Source organism: Amaranthus tricolor, chromosome 2 (genome assembly GCF_026212465.1).
Source record: "Amaranthus tricolor cultivar Red isolate AtriRed21 chromosome 2, ASM2621246v1, whole genome shotgun sequence".
Taxonomy (NCBI): domain Eukaryota; kingdom Viridiplantae; phylum Streptophyta; class Magnoliopsida; order Caryophyllales; family Amaranthaceae; genus Amaranthus; species Amaranthus tricolor.
The window spans coordinates 25,181,651-25,198,589 of NC_080048.1; positions in this window are offsets into that span (position 1 = coordinate 25,181,651).

Below are 16,939 nucleotides of genomic sequence, written 5' to 3' on the forward strand. Positions count from 1 at the left end.
AGTTGCGATTTTATGCGTTTTTAAGCGTTTCTGTCAATTTCGCGTGTAAAGTAGCTCAAACTTGGTTTTTTGTGCACGAAACTTGGCACACAACACTCTTTGTTATATATTATTGTGTTGAAGTGGATAGTATTGAAAATCATAGTCATATGCTGGAAATTACGTGTTAAGTTGCGATTTTATTCGTTTTTAAGCTTTTTTCACTTTCTCGCGTAAAGCAGCTCAAACTTGGTTTTGATGCGAAACCGGGGCTGATTAAGGCCTTGGTTATGCAAGGATTAATGTTGTGCGGAAGCTTTTATTAATGACACAGAAAAAAACTACAAATGATCATGAAAAAAACACGAAACAACCACAAACACTTTGACAATTCTGATCTAGCAAATTGTCGAGCACCCCTCCTTCAGCTCAGCTTCTAGGAGTCCACGGGGATTGTTATAATGGTTTTAGGACCTTGATAGCTAGATCCAAGTACGAAGATTCCATTTCCACTTTAGCCTAGGTCCTGGATGCATAGGTTTAGTCTCCACGTCTCGTGCAAGGATGTTTGGTCAGTAGTTTGCTGCTGTGTTGTGAGGTCTGTATGCGGCCTTGTGTGGGCTCCTTTGGTATCTTCATTTCATACAACCTCATTTGTATGAGATTTGCACGAAACTTGGCACACAACACTCTTCGTTATATATTATTGTGTTGAAGTGGATAGAATTGAAAATCATAGTCATATGCTAGAAATTACGTGTTAAGTTGCGATTTTATGCGTTTTTAAGCTTATTTGTCAATTTCGCGTGTAAAGTAGCTCAAACTTGGTTTGTTATGCACGAAACTTTGCACACAACACTATTTGGTAAATATTATTGTGTTGAAGTGGTTAGAATTGAAAATCATGGTCATATGCTAGAAATTACGTGTTAAGTTGCGATTTTACGTGTTTATAAGCGTTTTTGTCAATTTCACGCGTAAAGTAGCTCAAACTTGGTTTGTTATGCACGAAACTTTGCACACAACACTATTTGGTATATATTATTGTGTTGAAGTTGTTAGAATTGAAAATCATAGTCATATGCTAGAAACAACGTGTTAAGTTGCGATTTTATGCGTTTTTAAGCGTCTTTGTCAATTTCGCGCGTACAGTAGCTTAAACTTGGTTTGTTAAGCACGAAACTTGGCACACAACACTATTTGGTAAATATTATTGTATTGAAGTGGTTAGAATTTAAAATCATAGTCATATGCTAGAAACAACGTGTTAAGTTGCGATTTTACGCGTTTTTAAGCATTTTTATCAATTTCGCACGTAAAGTAGCTCAAACTTGGTTTGTTATGCACGAAACTTTGCGCACAACACTATTTGGTATATATTATTGTGTTTAAGTGGTTAGAATTGAAAATCATAGTCATATGCTATAAATTACGTGTTAAGTTGCGATTTTATACGTTTTTAACCGTTTTTGGCACTTTTGAATGTAAATTAGCTCAAACTTGGTATTGATGCGAAACCGGGGCTGATTAAGGCCTTGGTTACGCAAGGATTAATGTTGTGCAGAAGCTTTTATTAATGACACAGACAAAAACTACAAATCATCAAGAAAAGAACACGAAACAACCACAAACACTTTGACAATTCTGATCTAGCAAACTGTCGAGCAGCCCTCCTTCAGGTCAGCTTCTAGGAGTCCACATGGATTGTTATAATGGTTTTAAGACATTGATATCTAGATCCAAGTACCAAGATTCCATTTCCACTTTAGCCTAGGTCCTGGATGCATAGGTTTAGTCTCCACGTGTCGTGCAAGGTGGTCTGGTCACTAGTTTGCTGCTGTGTCGTGAGGTCTGTATGCAGCCTTGTGTGGGCTCCTTTGGTATCTTCATTTCATACAACCACATTTGTATCAGATTTGCACGAAAGTTGGCACACAACACTCTTTGTTATATATTATTGTGTTGAAGTGGATAGAATTGAAAATCATAGTCATATGCTAGAAATTACGTGTTAAGTTGCGATCTTATGCGTTTTTAAGCGTTTTTGTCAATTTCGCGTGTAAAGTAGCTCAAACTTGGTTTTTTGTGCACGAAACTTGGCACACAACACTCTTTGTTATATATTATTGTGTTGAAGTGGATAGTATTGAAAATCATAGTCATATGCTGGAAATTACGTGTTAAGTTGCGATTTTATTCGTTTTTAAGCTTTTTTCACTTTCTCGCGTAAAGCAGCTCAAACTTGGTTTTGATGCGAAACCGGGGCTGATTAAGGCCTTGGTTATGCAAGGATTAATGTTGTGCGGAAGCTTTTATTAATGACACAGAAAAAAACTACAAATGATCATGAAAAAAACACGAAACAACCACAAACACTTTGACAATTCTGATCTAGCAAACTGTCGAGCACCCCTCCTTCAGCTCAGCTTCTAGGAGTCCACGGGGATTGTTATAATGGTTTTAGGACCTTGATAGCTAGATCCAAGTACGAAGATTCCATTTCCACTTTAGCCTAGGTCCTGGATGCATAGGTTTAGTCTCCACGTCTCGTGCAAGGATGTTTGGTCACTAGTTTGCTGCTGTGTCGTGAGGTCTGTATGCGGCCTTGTGTGGGCTCCTTTGGTATCTTCATTTCATACAACCTCATTTGTATGAGATTTGCACGAAACTTGGCACACAACACTCTTCGTTATATATTATTGTGTTGAAGTGGATAGAATTGAAAATCATAGTCATATGCTAGAAATTACGTGTTAAGTTGCGATTTTATGCGTTTTTAAGCTTATTTGTCAATTTCGCGTGTAAAGTAGCTCAAACTTGGTTTGTTATGCACGAAACTTTGCACACAACACTATTTGGTAAATATTATTGTGTTGAACTGGTTAGAATTGAAAATCATGGTCATATGCTAGAAATTACGTGTTAAGTTGCGATTTTACGCGTTTTTAAGCGTTTTTGTCAATTTCACGCGTAAAGTAGCTCAAACTTGGTTTGTTACGCACGAAAATTTGCACACAACAATATTTGGTATATATTATTGTGTTGAAGTGGTTAGAATTGAAAATCATTGTCATATGAAAGAAATTACGTGTTAAGTTGCTATTTTATGCGTTTTTAAGCGTTTTTGTCAATTTCGCGCATAAAGTAGCTTAAACTTGGTTTGTTATGTACGAAACATGGCACACAAAACTATTTGGTAAATATTATTGTGTTGAAGTGGTTAGAATTGAAAATCATGGTCATATGCTAGAAATTACGTGTTAAGTTGCGATTTTACGTGTTTATAAGCGTTTTTGTCAATTTCACGCGTAAAGTAGCTCAAACTTGGTTTGTTAAGCACGAAACTTGGCACACAACACTATTTGGTAAATATTATTGTATTGAAGTGGTTAGAATTTAAAATCATAGTCATATGCTAGAAACAACGTGTTAAGTTGCGATTTTACGCGTTTTTAAGCATTTTTATCAATTTCGCACGTAAAGTAGCTCAAACTTGGTTTGTTATGCACGAAACTTTGCGCACAACACTATTTGGTATATATTATTGTGTTCAAGTGGTTAGAATTGAAAATCATAGTCATATGCTATAAATTACGTGTTAAGTTGCGATTTTATGCGTTTTTAACCGTTTTTGGCACTTTTGAATGTAAATTAGCTCAAACTTGGTATTGATGCGAAACCGGGGCTGATTAAGGGCTTGGTTACGCAAGGATTAATGTTGTGAGGAAGCTTTTATTAATGACACTGAAAAAAACTACAAATCATCAAGAAAAGAACACGAAACAACCACAAGCACTTAGACAATTCTGATCTAGCAAACTGTCGAGCAGCCCTCCTTCAGGTCAGCTTCTAGGAGTCCACATGGATTGTTATAATGGTTTTAAGACATTGATATCTAGATCCAAGTACCAAGATTCCATTTCCACTTTAGCCTAGGTCCTGGATGCATAGGTTTAGTCTCCACGTGTCGTGCAAGGTGGGCTGGTCGCTAGTTTGCTGCTGTGTAGTGAGGTCTGTATGCAGCCTTGTGTGGGCTCCTTTGGTATCTTCATTTCATACAACCACATTTGTATCAGATTTGCACGAAAGTTGGCACACAACACTCTTTGTTATATATTATTGTGTTGAAGTGGATAGAATTGAAAATCATAGTCATATGCTAGAAATTACGTGTTAAGTTGCGATCTTATGCGTTTTTAAGCGTTTTTGTCAATTTCGCGTGTAAAGTAGCTCAAACTTGGTTTTTTGTGCACGAAACTTGGCACACAACACTCTTTGTTATATATTATTGTGTTGAAGTGGATAGTATTGAAAATCATAGTCATATGCTGGAAATTACGTGTTAAGTTGCGATTTTATTCGTTTTTAAGCTTTTTTCACTTTCTCGCGTAAAGCAGCTCAAACTTGGTTTTGATGCGAAACCGGGGCTGATTAAGGCCTTGGTTATGCAAGGATTAATGTTGTGCGGAAGCTTTTATTAATGACACAGAAAAAAACTACAAATGATCATGAAAAAAACACGAAACAACCACAAACACTTTGACAATTCTGATCTAGCAAACTGTCGAGCACCCCTCCTTCAGCTCAGCTTCTAGGAGTCCACGGGGATTGTTATAATGGTTTTAGGACCTTGATAGCTAGATCCAAGTACGAAGATTCCATTTCCACTTTAGCCTAGGTCCTGGATGCATAGGTTTAGTCTCCACGTCTCGTGCAAGGATGTTTGGTCACTAGTTTGCTGCTGTGTCGTGAGGTCTGTATGCGGCCTTGTGTGGGCTCCTTTGGTATCTTCATTTCATACAACCTCATTTGTATGAGATTTGCACGAAACTTGGCACACAACACTCTTCGTTATATATTATTGTGTTGAAGTGGATAGAATTGAAAATCATAGTCATATGCTAGAAATTACGTGTTAAGTTGCGATTTTATGCGTTTTTAAGCTTATTTGTCAATTTCGCGTGTAAAGTAGCTCAAACTTGGTTTGTTATGCACGAAACTTTGCACACAACACTATTTGGTAAATATTATTGTGTTGAACTGGTTAGAATTGAAAATCATGGTCATATGCTAGAAATTACGTGTTAAGTTGCGATTTTACGCGTTTTTAAGCGTTTTTGTCAATTTCACGCGTAAAGTAGCTCAAACTTGGTTTGTTACGCACGAAAATTTGCACACAACACTATTTGGTATATATTATTGTGTTGAAGTGGTTAGAATTGAAAATCATTGTCATATGAAAGAAATTACGTGTTAAGTTGCTATTTTATGCGTTTTTAAGCGTTTTTGTCAATTTCGCGCATAAAGTAGCTTAAACTTGGTTTGTTATGTACGAAACATGGCACACAAAACTATTTGGTAAATATTATTGTGTTGAAGTGGTTAGAATTGAAAATCATGGTCATATGCTAGAAATTACGTGTTAAGTTGCGATTTTACGTGTTTATAAGCGTTTTTGTCAATTTCACGCGTAAAGTAGCTCAAACTTGGTTTGTTAAGCACGAAACTTGGCACACAACACTATTTGGTAAATATTATTGTATTGAAGTGGTTAGAATTTAAAATCATAGTCATATGCTAGAAACAACGTGTTAAGTTGCGATTTTACGCGTTTTTAAGCATTTTTATCAATTTCGCACGTAAAGTAGCTCAAACTTGGTTTGTTATGCACGAAACTTTGCGCACAACACTATTTGGTATATATTATTGTGTTCAAGTGGTTAGAATTGAAAATCATAGTCATATGCTATAAATTACGTGTTAAGTTGCGATTTTATGCGTTTTTAAACCGTTTTTGGCACTTTTGAATGTAAATTAGCTCAAACTTGGTATTGATGCGAAACCGGGGCTGATTAAGGGCTTGGTTACGCAAGGATTAATGTTGTGAGGAAGCTTTTATTAATGACACTGAAAAAAAACTACAAATCATCAAGAAAAGAACACGAAACAACCACAAGCACTTAGACAATTCTGATCTAGCAAACTGTCGAGCAGCCCTCCTTCAGGTCAGCTTCTAGGAGTCCACATGGATTGTTATAATGGTTTTAAGACATTGATATCTAGATCCAAGTACCAAGATTCCATTTCCACTTTAGCCTAGGTCCTGGATGCATAGGTTTAGTCTCCACGTGTCGTGCAAGGTGGGCTGGTCGCTAGTTTGCTGCTGTGTAGTGAGGTCTGTATGCAGCCTTGTGTGGGCTCCTTTGGTATCTTCATTTCATACAACCACATTTGTATCAGATTTGCACGAAAGTTGGCACACAACACTCTTTGTTATATATTATTGTGTTGAAGTGGATAGAATTGAAAATCATAGTCATATGCTAGAAATTACGTGTTAAGTTGCGATCTTATGCGTTTTTAAGCGTTTTTGTCAATTTCGCGTGTAAAGTAGCTCAAACTTGGTTTTTTGTGCACGAAACTTGGCACACAACACTCTTTGTTATATATTATTGTGTTGAAGTGGATAGTATTGAAAATCATAGTCATATGCTGGAAATTACGTGTTAAGTTGCGATTTTATTCGTTTTTAAGCTTTTTTCACTTTCTCGCGTAAAGCAGCTCAAACTTGGTTTTGATGCGAAACCGGGGCTGATTAAGGCCTTGGTTATGCAAGGATTAATGTTGTGCGGAAGCTTTTATTAATGACACAGAAAAAAACTACAAATGATCATGAAAAAAACACGAAACAACCACAAACACTTTGACAATTCTGATCTAGCAAACTGTCGAGCACCCCTCCTTCAGCTCAGCTTCTAGGAGTCCACGGGGATTGTTATAATGGTTTTAGGACCTTGATAGCTAGATCCAAGTACGAAGATTCCATTTCCACTTTAGCCTAGGTCCTGGATGCATAGGTTTAGTCTCCACGTCTCGTGCAAGGATGTTTGGTCACTAGTTTGCTGCTGTGTCGTGAGGTCTGTATGCGGCCTTGTGTGGGCTCCTTTGGTATCTTCATTTCATACAACCTCATTTGTATGAGATTTGCACGAAACTTGGCACACAACACTCTTCGTTATATATTATTGTGTTGAAGTGGATAGAATTGAAAATCATAGTCATATGCTAGAAATTACGTGTTAAGTTGCGATTTTATGCGTTTTTAAGCTTATTTGTCAATTTCGCGTGTAAAGTAGCTCAAACTTGGTTTGTTATGCACGAAACTTTGCACACAACACTATTTGGTAAATATTATTGTGTTGAACTGGTTAGAATTGAAAATCATGGTCATATGCTAGAAATTACGTGTTAAGTTGCGATTTTACGCGTTTTTAAGCGTTTTTGTCAATTTCACGCGTAAAGTAGCTCAAACTTGGTTTGTTACGCACGAAAATTTGCACACAACACTATTTGGTATATATTATTGTGTTGAAGTGGTTAGAATTGAAAATCATTGTCATATGAAAGAAATTACGTGTTAAGTTGCTATTTTATGCGTTTTTAAGCGTTTTTGTCAATTTCGCGCATAAAGTAGCTTAAACTTGGTTTGTTATGTACGAAACATGGCACACAAAACTATTTGGTAAATATTATTGTGTTGAAGTGGTTAGAATTGAAAATCATGGTCATATGCTAGAAATTACGTGTTAAGTTGCGATTTTACGTGTTTATAAGCGTTTTTGTCAATTTCACGCGTAAAGTAGCTCAAACTTGGTTTGTTAAGCACGAAACTTGGCACACAACACTATTTGGTAAATATTATTGTATTGAAGTGGTTAGAATTTAAAATCATAGTCATATGCTAGAAACAACGTGTTAAGTTGCGATTTTACGCGTTTTTAAGCATTTTTATCAATTTCGCACGTAAAGTAGCTCAAACTTGGTTTGTTATGCACGAAACTTTGCGCACAACACTATTTGGTATATATTATTGTGTTCAAGTGGTTAGAATTGAAAATCATAGTCATATGCTATAAATTACGTGTTAAGTTGCGATTTTATGCGTTTTTAACCGTTTTTGGCACTTTTGAATGTAAATTAGCTCAAACTTGGTATTGATGCGAAACCGGGGCTGATTAAGGGCTTGGTTACGCAAGGATTAATGTTGTGAGGAAGCTTTTATTAATGACACTGAAAAAAACTACAAATCATCAAGAAAAGAACACGAAACAACCACAAGCACTTAGACAATTCTGATCTAGCAAACTGTCGAGCAGCCCTCCTTCAGGTCAGCTTCTAGGAGTCCACATGGATTGTTATAATGGTTTTAAGACATTGATATCTAGATCCAAGTACCAAGATTCCATTTCCACTTTAGCCTAGGTCCTGGATGCATAGGTTTAGTCTCCACGTGTCGTGCAAGGTGGGCTGGTCGCTAGTTTGCTGCTGTGTAGTGAGGTCTGTATGCAGCCTTGTGTGGGCTCCTTTGGTATCTTCATTTCATACAACCACATTTGTATCAGATTTGCACGAAAGTTGGCACACAACACTCTTTGTTATATATTATTGTGTTGAAGTGGATAGAATTGAAAATCATAGTCATATGCTAGAAATTACGTGTTAAGTTGCGATCTTATGCGTTTTTAAGCGTTTTTGTCACTTTTGCGTGTAAAGTAGCTCAAACTTGGTTTTTTGTGCACGAAACTTGGCACACAACACTCTTTGTTATATATTATTGTGTTGAAGTGGATAGTATTGAAAATCATAGTCATATGCTGGAAATTACGTGTTAAGTTGCGATTTTATTCGTTTTTAATCGCTTTTTGCACTTTCTCGCGTAAAGCAGCTCAAACTTGGTTTTGATGCGAAACCGGGGCTGATTAAGGCCTTGGTTATGCAAGGATTAATGTTGTGCGGAAGCTTTTATTAATGACACAGAAAAAAACTACAAATGATCATGAAAAAAACACGAAACAACCACAAACACTTTGACAATTCTGATCTAGCAAACTGTCGAGCACCCCTCCTTCAGCTCAGCTTCTAGGAGTCCACGGGGATTGTTATAATGGTTTTAGGACCTTGATAGCTAGATCCAAGTACGTAGATTCCATTTCCACTTTAGCCTAGGTCCTGGATGCATAGGTTTAGTCTCCACGTCTCGTGCAAGGATGTTTGGTCACTAGTTTGCTGCTGTGTCGTGAGGTCTGTATGCGGCCTTGTGTGGGCTCCTTTGGTATCTTCATTTCATACAACCTCATTTGTATGAGATTTGCACGAAACTTGGCACACAACACTCTTCGTTAAATATTATTGTGTTGAAGTGGATAGAATTGAAAATCATAGTCATATGCTAGAAATTACGTGCTAAGTTGCGATTTTATGCGTTTTTAAGCTTATTTGTCAATTTCGCGTGTAAAGTAGCTCAAACTTGGTTTGTTATGCACGAAACTTTGCACACAACACTATTTGGTAAATATTATTGTGTTGAAGTGGTTAGAATTGAAAATCATGGTCATATGCTAGAAATTACGTGTTAAGTTGCGATTTTACGCGTTTTTAAGCGTTTTTGTCAATTTCACGCGTAAAGTAGCTCAAACTTGGTTTGTTACGCACGAAAATTTGCACACAACACTATTTGGTATATATTATTGTGTTGAAGTGGTTGGAATTGAAAATCATTGTCATATGAAAGAAATTACGTGTTAAGTTGCGATTTTATGCGTTTTTAAGCGTTTTTGTCAATTTCGCGCATAAAGTAGCTTAAACTTGGTTTGTTATGCACGAAACATGGCACACAAAACTATTTGGTAAATATTATTGTGTTGAAGTGGTTAGAATTGAAAATCATGGTCATATGCTAGAAATTACGTGTTAAGTTGCGATTTTACGTGTTTATAAGCGTTTTTGTCAATTTCACGCGTAAAGTAGCTCAAACTTGGTTTGTTAAGCACGAAACTTGGCACACAACACTATTTGGTAAATATTATTGTATTGAAGTGGTTAGAATTTAAAATCATAGTCATATGCTAGAAACAACGTGTTAAGTTGCGATTTTACGCGTTTTTAAGCATTTTTATCAATTTCGCACGTAAAGTAGCTCAAACTTGGTTTGTTATGCACGAAACTTTGCGCACAACACTATTTGGTATATATTATTGTGTTCAAGTGGTTAGAATTGAAAATCATAGTCATATGCTATAAATTACGTGTTAAGTTGCGATTTTATGCGTTTTTAACCGTTTTTGGCACTTTTGAATGTAAATTAGCTCAAACTTGGTATTGATGCGAAACCGGGGCTGATTAAGGGCTTGGTTACGCAAGGATTAATGTTGTGCGGAAGCTTTTATTAATGACACAGAAAAAAACTACAAATCATCAAGAAAAGAACACGAAACAACCACAAACACTTAGACAATTCTGATCTAGCAAACTGTCAAGCAGCCCTCCTTCAGGTCAGCTTCTAGGAGTCCACATGGATTGTTATAATGGTTTTAAGACATTGATATCTAGATCCAAGTACCAAGATTCCATTTCCACTTTAGCCTAGGTCCTGGATGCATAGGTTTAGTCTCCACGTGTCGTGCAAGGTGGGCTGGTCGCTAGTTTGCTGCTGTGTCGTGAGGTCTGTATGCAGCCTTGTGTGGGCTCCTTTGGTATCTTCATTTCATACAACCACATTTGTATCAGATTTGCACGAAAGTTGGCACACAACACTCTTTGTTATATATTATTGTGTTGAAGTGGATAGAATTGAAAATCATAGTCATATGCTAGAAATTACGTGTTAAGTTGCGATCTTATGCGTTTTTAAGCGTTTTTGTCAATTTCGCGTGTAAAGTAGCTCAAACTTGGTTTTTTGTGCACGAAACTTGGCACACAACACTCTTTGTTATATATTATTGTGTTGAAGTGGATAGTATTGAAAATCATAGTCATATGCTGGAAATTACGTGTTAAGTTGCGATTTTATTCGTTTTTAAGCTTTTTTCACTTTCTCGAGTAAAGCAGCTCAAACTTGGTTTTGATGCGAAACCGGGGCTGATTAAGGCCTTGGTTATGCAAGGATTAATGTTGTGCGGAAGCTTTTATTAATGACACAGAAAAAAACTACAAATGATCATGAAAAAAACACGAAACAACCACAAACACTTTGACAATTCTGATCTAGCAAACTGTCGAGCACCCCTCCTTCAGCTCAGCTTCTAGGAGTCCACGGGGATTGTTATAATGGTTTTAGGACCTTGATAGCTAGATCCAAGTACGAAGATTCCATTTCCACTTTAGCCTAGGTCCTGGATGCATAGGTTTAGTCTCCACGTCTCGTGCAAGGATGTTTGGTCACTAGTTTGCTGCTGTGTCGTGAGGTCTGTATGCGGCCTTGTGTGGGCTCCTTTGGTATCTTCATTTCATACAACCTCATTTGTATGAGATTTGCACGAAACTTGGCACACAACACTCTTCGTTAAATATTATTGTGTTGAAGTGGATAGAATTGAAAATCATAGTCATATGCTAGAAATTACGTGTTAAGTTGCGATTTTATGCGTTTTTAAGCTTATTTGTCAATTTCGCGTGTAAAGTAGCTCAAACTTGGTTTGTTATGCACGAAACTTTGCACACAACACTATTTGGTAAATATTATTGTGTTGAAGTGGTTAGAATTGAAAATCATGGTCATATGCTAGAAATTACGTGTTAAGTTGCGATTTTACGCGTTTTTAAGCGTTTTTGTCAATTTCACGCGTAAAGTAGCTCAAACTTGGTTTGTTACGCACGAAAATTTGCACACAACACTATTTGGTATATATTATTGTGTTGAAGTGGTTGGAATTGAAAATCATTGTCATATGAAAGAAATTACGTGTTAAGTTGCGATTTTATGCGTTTTTAAGCGTTTTTGTCAATTTCGCGCATAAAGTAGCTTAAACTTGGTTTGTTATGCACGAAACATGGCACACAAAACTATTTGGTAAATATTATTGTGTTGAAGTGGTTAGAATTGAAAATCATGGTCATATGCTAGAAATTACGTGTTAAGTTGCGATTTTACGTGTTTATAAGCGTTTTTGTCAATTTCACGCGTAAAGTAGCTCAAACTTGGTTTGTTAAGCACGAAACTTGGCACACAACACTATTTGGTAAATATTATTGTATTGAAGTGGTTAGAATTTAAAATCATAGTCATATGCTAGAAACAACGTGTTAAGTTGCGATTTTACGCGTTTTTAAGCATTTTTATCAATTTCGCACGTAAAGTAGCTCAAACTTGGTTTGTTATGCACGAAACTTTGCGCACAACACTATTTGGTATATATTATTGTGTTCAAGTGGTTAGAATTGAAAATCATAGTCATATGCTATAAATTACGTGTTAAGTTGCGATTTTATGCGTTTTTAACCGTTTTTGGCACTTTTGAATGTAAATTAGCTCAAACTTGGTATTGATGCGAAACCGGGGCTGATTAAGGGCTTGGTTACGCAAGGATTAATGTTGTGCGGAAGCTTTTATTAATGACACAGAAAAAAACTACAAATCATCAAGAAAAGAACACGAAACAACCACAAACACTTAGACAATTCTGATCTAGCAAACTGTCAAGCAGCCCTCCTTCAGGTCAGCTTCTAGGAGTCCACATGGATTGTTATAATGGTTTTAAGACATTGATATCTAGATCCAAGTACCAAGATTCCATTTCCACTTTAGCCTAGGTCCTGGATGCATAGGTTTAGTCTCCACGTGTCGTGCAAGGTGGGCTGGTCGCTAGTTTGCTGCTGTGTCGTGAGGTCTGTATGCAGCCTTGTGTGGGCTCCTTTGGTATCTTCATTTCATACAACCACATTTGTATCAGATTTGCACGAAAGTTGGCACACAACACTCTTTGTTATATATTATTGTGTTGAAGTGGATAGAATTGAAAATCATAGTCATATGCTAGAAATTACGTGTTAAGTTGCGATCTTATGCGTTTTTAAGCGTTTTTGTCAATTTCGCGTGTAAAGTAGCTCAAACTTGGTTTTTTGTGCACGAAACTTGGCACACAACACTCTTTGTTATATATTATTGTGTTGAAGTGGATAGTATTGAAAATCATAGTCATATGCTGGAAATTACGTGTTAAGTTGCGATTTTATTCGTTTTTAAGCTTTTTTCACTTTCTCGAGTAAAGCAGCTCAAACTTGGTTTTGATGCGAAACCGGGGCTGATTAAGGCCTTGGTTATGCAAGGATTAATGTTGTGCGGAAGCTTTTATTAATGACACAGAAAAAAACTACAAATGATCATGAAAAAAACACGAAACAACCACAAACACTTTGACAATTCTGATCTAGCAAACTGTCGAGCACCCCTCCTTCAGCTCAGCTTCTAGGAGTCCACGGGGATTGTTATAATGGTTTTAGGACCTTGATAGCTAGATCCAAGTACGAAGATTCCATTTCCACTTTAGCCTAGGTCCTGGATGCATAGGTTTAGTCTCCACGTCTCGTGCAAGGATGTTTGGTCACTAGTTTGCTGCTGTGTCGTGAGGTCTGTATGCGGCCTTGTGTGGGCTCCTTTGGTATCTTCATTTCATACAACCTCATTTGTATGAGATTTGCACGAAACTTGGCACACAACACTCTTCGTTAAATATTATTGTGTTGAAGTGGATAGAATTGAAAATCATAGTCATATGCTAGAAATTACGTGTTAAGTTGCGATTTTATGCGTTTTTAAGCTTATTTGTCAATTTCGCGTGTAAAGTAGCTCAAACTTGGTTTGTTATGCACGAAACTTTGCACACAACACTATTTGGTAAATATTATTGTGTTGAAGTGGTTAGAATTGAAAATCATGGTCATATGCTAGAAATTACGTGTTAAGTTGCGATTTTACGCGTTTTTAAGCGTTTTTGTCAATTTCACGCGTAAAGTAGCTCAAACTTGGTTTGTTACGCACGAAAATTTGCACACAACACTATTTGGTATATATTATTGTGTTAAAGTGGTTGGAATTGAAAATCATTGTCATATGAAAGAAATTACGTGTTAAGTTGCGATTTTATGCGTTTTTAAGCGTTTTTGTCAATTTCGCGCATAAAGTAGCTTAAACTTGGTTTGTTATGCACGAAACATGGCACACAAAACTATTTGGTAAATATTATTGTGTTGAAGTGGTTAGAATTGAAAATCATGGTCATATGCTAGAAATTACGTGTTAAGTTGCGATTTTACGTGTTTATAAGCGTTTTTGTCAATTTCACGCGTAAAGTAGCTCAAACTTGGTTTGTTAAGGACGAAACTTGGCACACAACACTATTTGGTAAATATTATTGTATTGAAGTGGTTAGAATTTAAAATCATAGTCATATGCTAGAAACAACGTGTTAAGTTGCGATTTTACGCGTTTTTAAGCATTTTTATCAATTTCGCACGTAAAGTAGCTCAAACTTGGTTTGTTATGCACGAAACTTTGCACACAACACTATTTGGTAAATATTATTGTGTTGAAGTGGTTAGAATTGAAAATCATAGTCATATGCTAGAAATTACGTGTTAAGTTGCGATCTTATGCGTTTTTAAGCGTTTTTGTCAATTTCGCGTGTAAAGTAGCTCAAACTTGGTTTTTTGTGCACGAAACTTGGCACACAACACTCTTTGTTATATATTATTGTGTTGAAGTGGATAGTATTGAAAATCATAGTCATATGCTGGAAATTACGTGTTAAGTTGCGATTTTATTCGTTTTTAATCGCTTTTTGCACTTTCTCGCGTAAAGCAGCTCAAACTTGGTTTTGATGCGAAACCGGGGCTGATTAAGGCCTTGGTTATGCAAGGATTAATGTTGTGCGGAAGCTTTTATTAATGACACAGAAAAAAACTACAAATGATCATGAAAAAAACACGAAACAACCACAAACACTTTGACAATTCTGATCTAGCAAACTGTCGAGCACCCCTCCTTCAGCTCAGCTTCTAGGAGTCCACGGGGATTGTTATAATGGTTTTAGGACCTTGATAGCTAGATCCAAGTACAAAGATTCCATTTCCACTTTAGCCTAGGTCCTGGATGCATAGGTTTAGTCTCCACGTCTCGTGCAAGGATGTTTGGTCACTAGTTTGCTGCTGTGTCGTGAGGTCTGTATGCGGCCTTGTGTGGGCTCCTTTGGTATCTTCATTTCATACAACCTCATTTGTATGAGATTTGCACGAAACTTGGCACACAACACTCTTCGTTATATATTATTGTGTTGAAGTGGATAGAATTGAAAATCATAGTCATATGCTAGAAATTACGTGTTAAGTTGCGATTTTATGCGTTTTTAAGCTTTTTTGTCAATTTCGCGTGTAAAGTAGCTCAAACTTGGTTTGTTATGCACGAAACTTTGCACACAACACTATTTGGTAAATATTATTGTGTTGAAGTGGTTAGAATTGAAAATCATGGTCATATGCTAGAAATTACGTGTTAAGTTGCGATTTTACGCATTTTTAAGCGTTTTTGTCAATTTCACGCGTAAAGTAGCTCAAACTTGGTTTGTTACGCACGAAAATTTGCACACAACACTATTTTGGTATATATTATTGTGTTGAAGTGGTTGGAATTGAAAATCATTGTCATATGAAAGAAATTACGTGTTAAGTTGCGATTTTATGCGTTTTTAAGCGTTTTTGTCAATTTCGCGCATAAAGTAGCTTAAACTTGGTTTGTTATGCACGAAACATGGCACACAAAACTATTTGGTAAATATTATTGTGTTGAAGTGGTTAGAATTGAAAATCATGGTCATATGCTAGAAATTACGTGTTAAGTTGCGATTTTACGTGTTTATAAGCGTTTTTGTCAATTTCACGCGTAAAGTAGCTCAAACTTGGTTTGTTAAGCACGAAACTTGGCACACAACACTATTTGGTAAATATTATTGTATTGAAGTGGTTAGAATTTAAAATCATAGTCATATGCTAGAAACAACGTGTTAAGTTGCGATTTTACGCGTTTTTAAGCATTTTTATCAATTTCGCACGTAAAGTAGCTCAAACTTGGTTTGTTATGCACGAAACTTTGCGCACAACACTATTTGGTATATATTATTGTGTTCAAGTGGTTAGAATTGAAAATCATAGTCATATGCTATAAATTACGTGTTAAGTTGCGATTTTATGCGTTTTTAACCGTTTTTGGCACTTTTGAATGTAAATTAGCTCAAACTTGGTATTGATGCGAAACCGGGGCTGATTAAGGGCTTGGTTACGCAAGGATTAATGTTGTGCGGAAGCTTTTATTAATGACACAGAAAAAAACTACAAATCATCAAGAAAAGAACACGAAACAACCACAAACACTTAGACAATTCTGATCTAGCAAACTGTCGAGCAGCCCTCCTTCAGGTCAGCTTCTAGGAGTCCACATGGATTGTTATAATGGTTTTAAGACATTGATATCTAGATCCAAGTACCAAGATTCCATTTCCACTTTAGCCTAGGTCCTGGATGCATAGGTTTAGTCTCCACGTGTCGTGCAAGGTGGGCTGGTCGCTAGTTTGCTGCTGTGTCGTGAGGTCTGTATGCAGCCTTGTGTGGGCTCCTTTGGTATCTTCATTTCATACAACCACATTTGTATCAGATTTGCACGAAAGTTGGCACACAACACTCTTTGTTATATATTATTGTGTTGAAGTGGATAGAATTGAAAATCATAGTCATATGCTAGAAATTACGTGTTAAGTTGCGATCTTATGCGTTTTTAAGCGTTTTTGTCAATTTCGCGTGTAAAGTAGCTCAAACTTGGTTTTTTGTGCACGAAACTTGGCACACAACACTCTTTGTTATATATTATTGTGTTGAAGTGGATAGTATTGAAAATCATAGTCATATGCTGGAAATTACGTGTTAAGTTGCGATTTTATTCGTTTTTAATCGCTTTTTGCACTTTCTCGCGTAAAGCAGCTCAAACTTGGTTTTGATGCGAAACCGGGGCTGATTAAGGCCTTGGTTATGCAAGGATTAATGTTGTGCGGAAGCTTTTATTAATGACACAGAAAAAAACTACAAATGATCATGAAAAAAACACGAAACAACCACAAACACTTTGACAATTCTGATC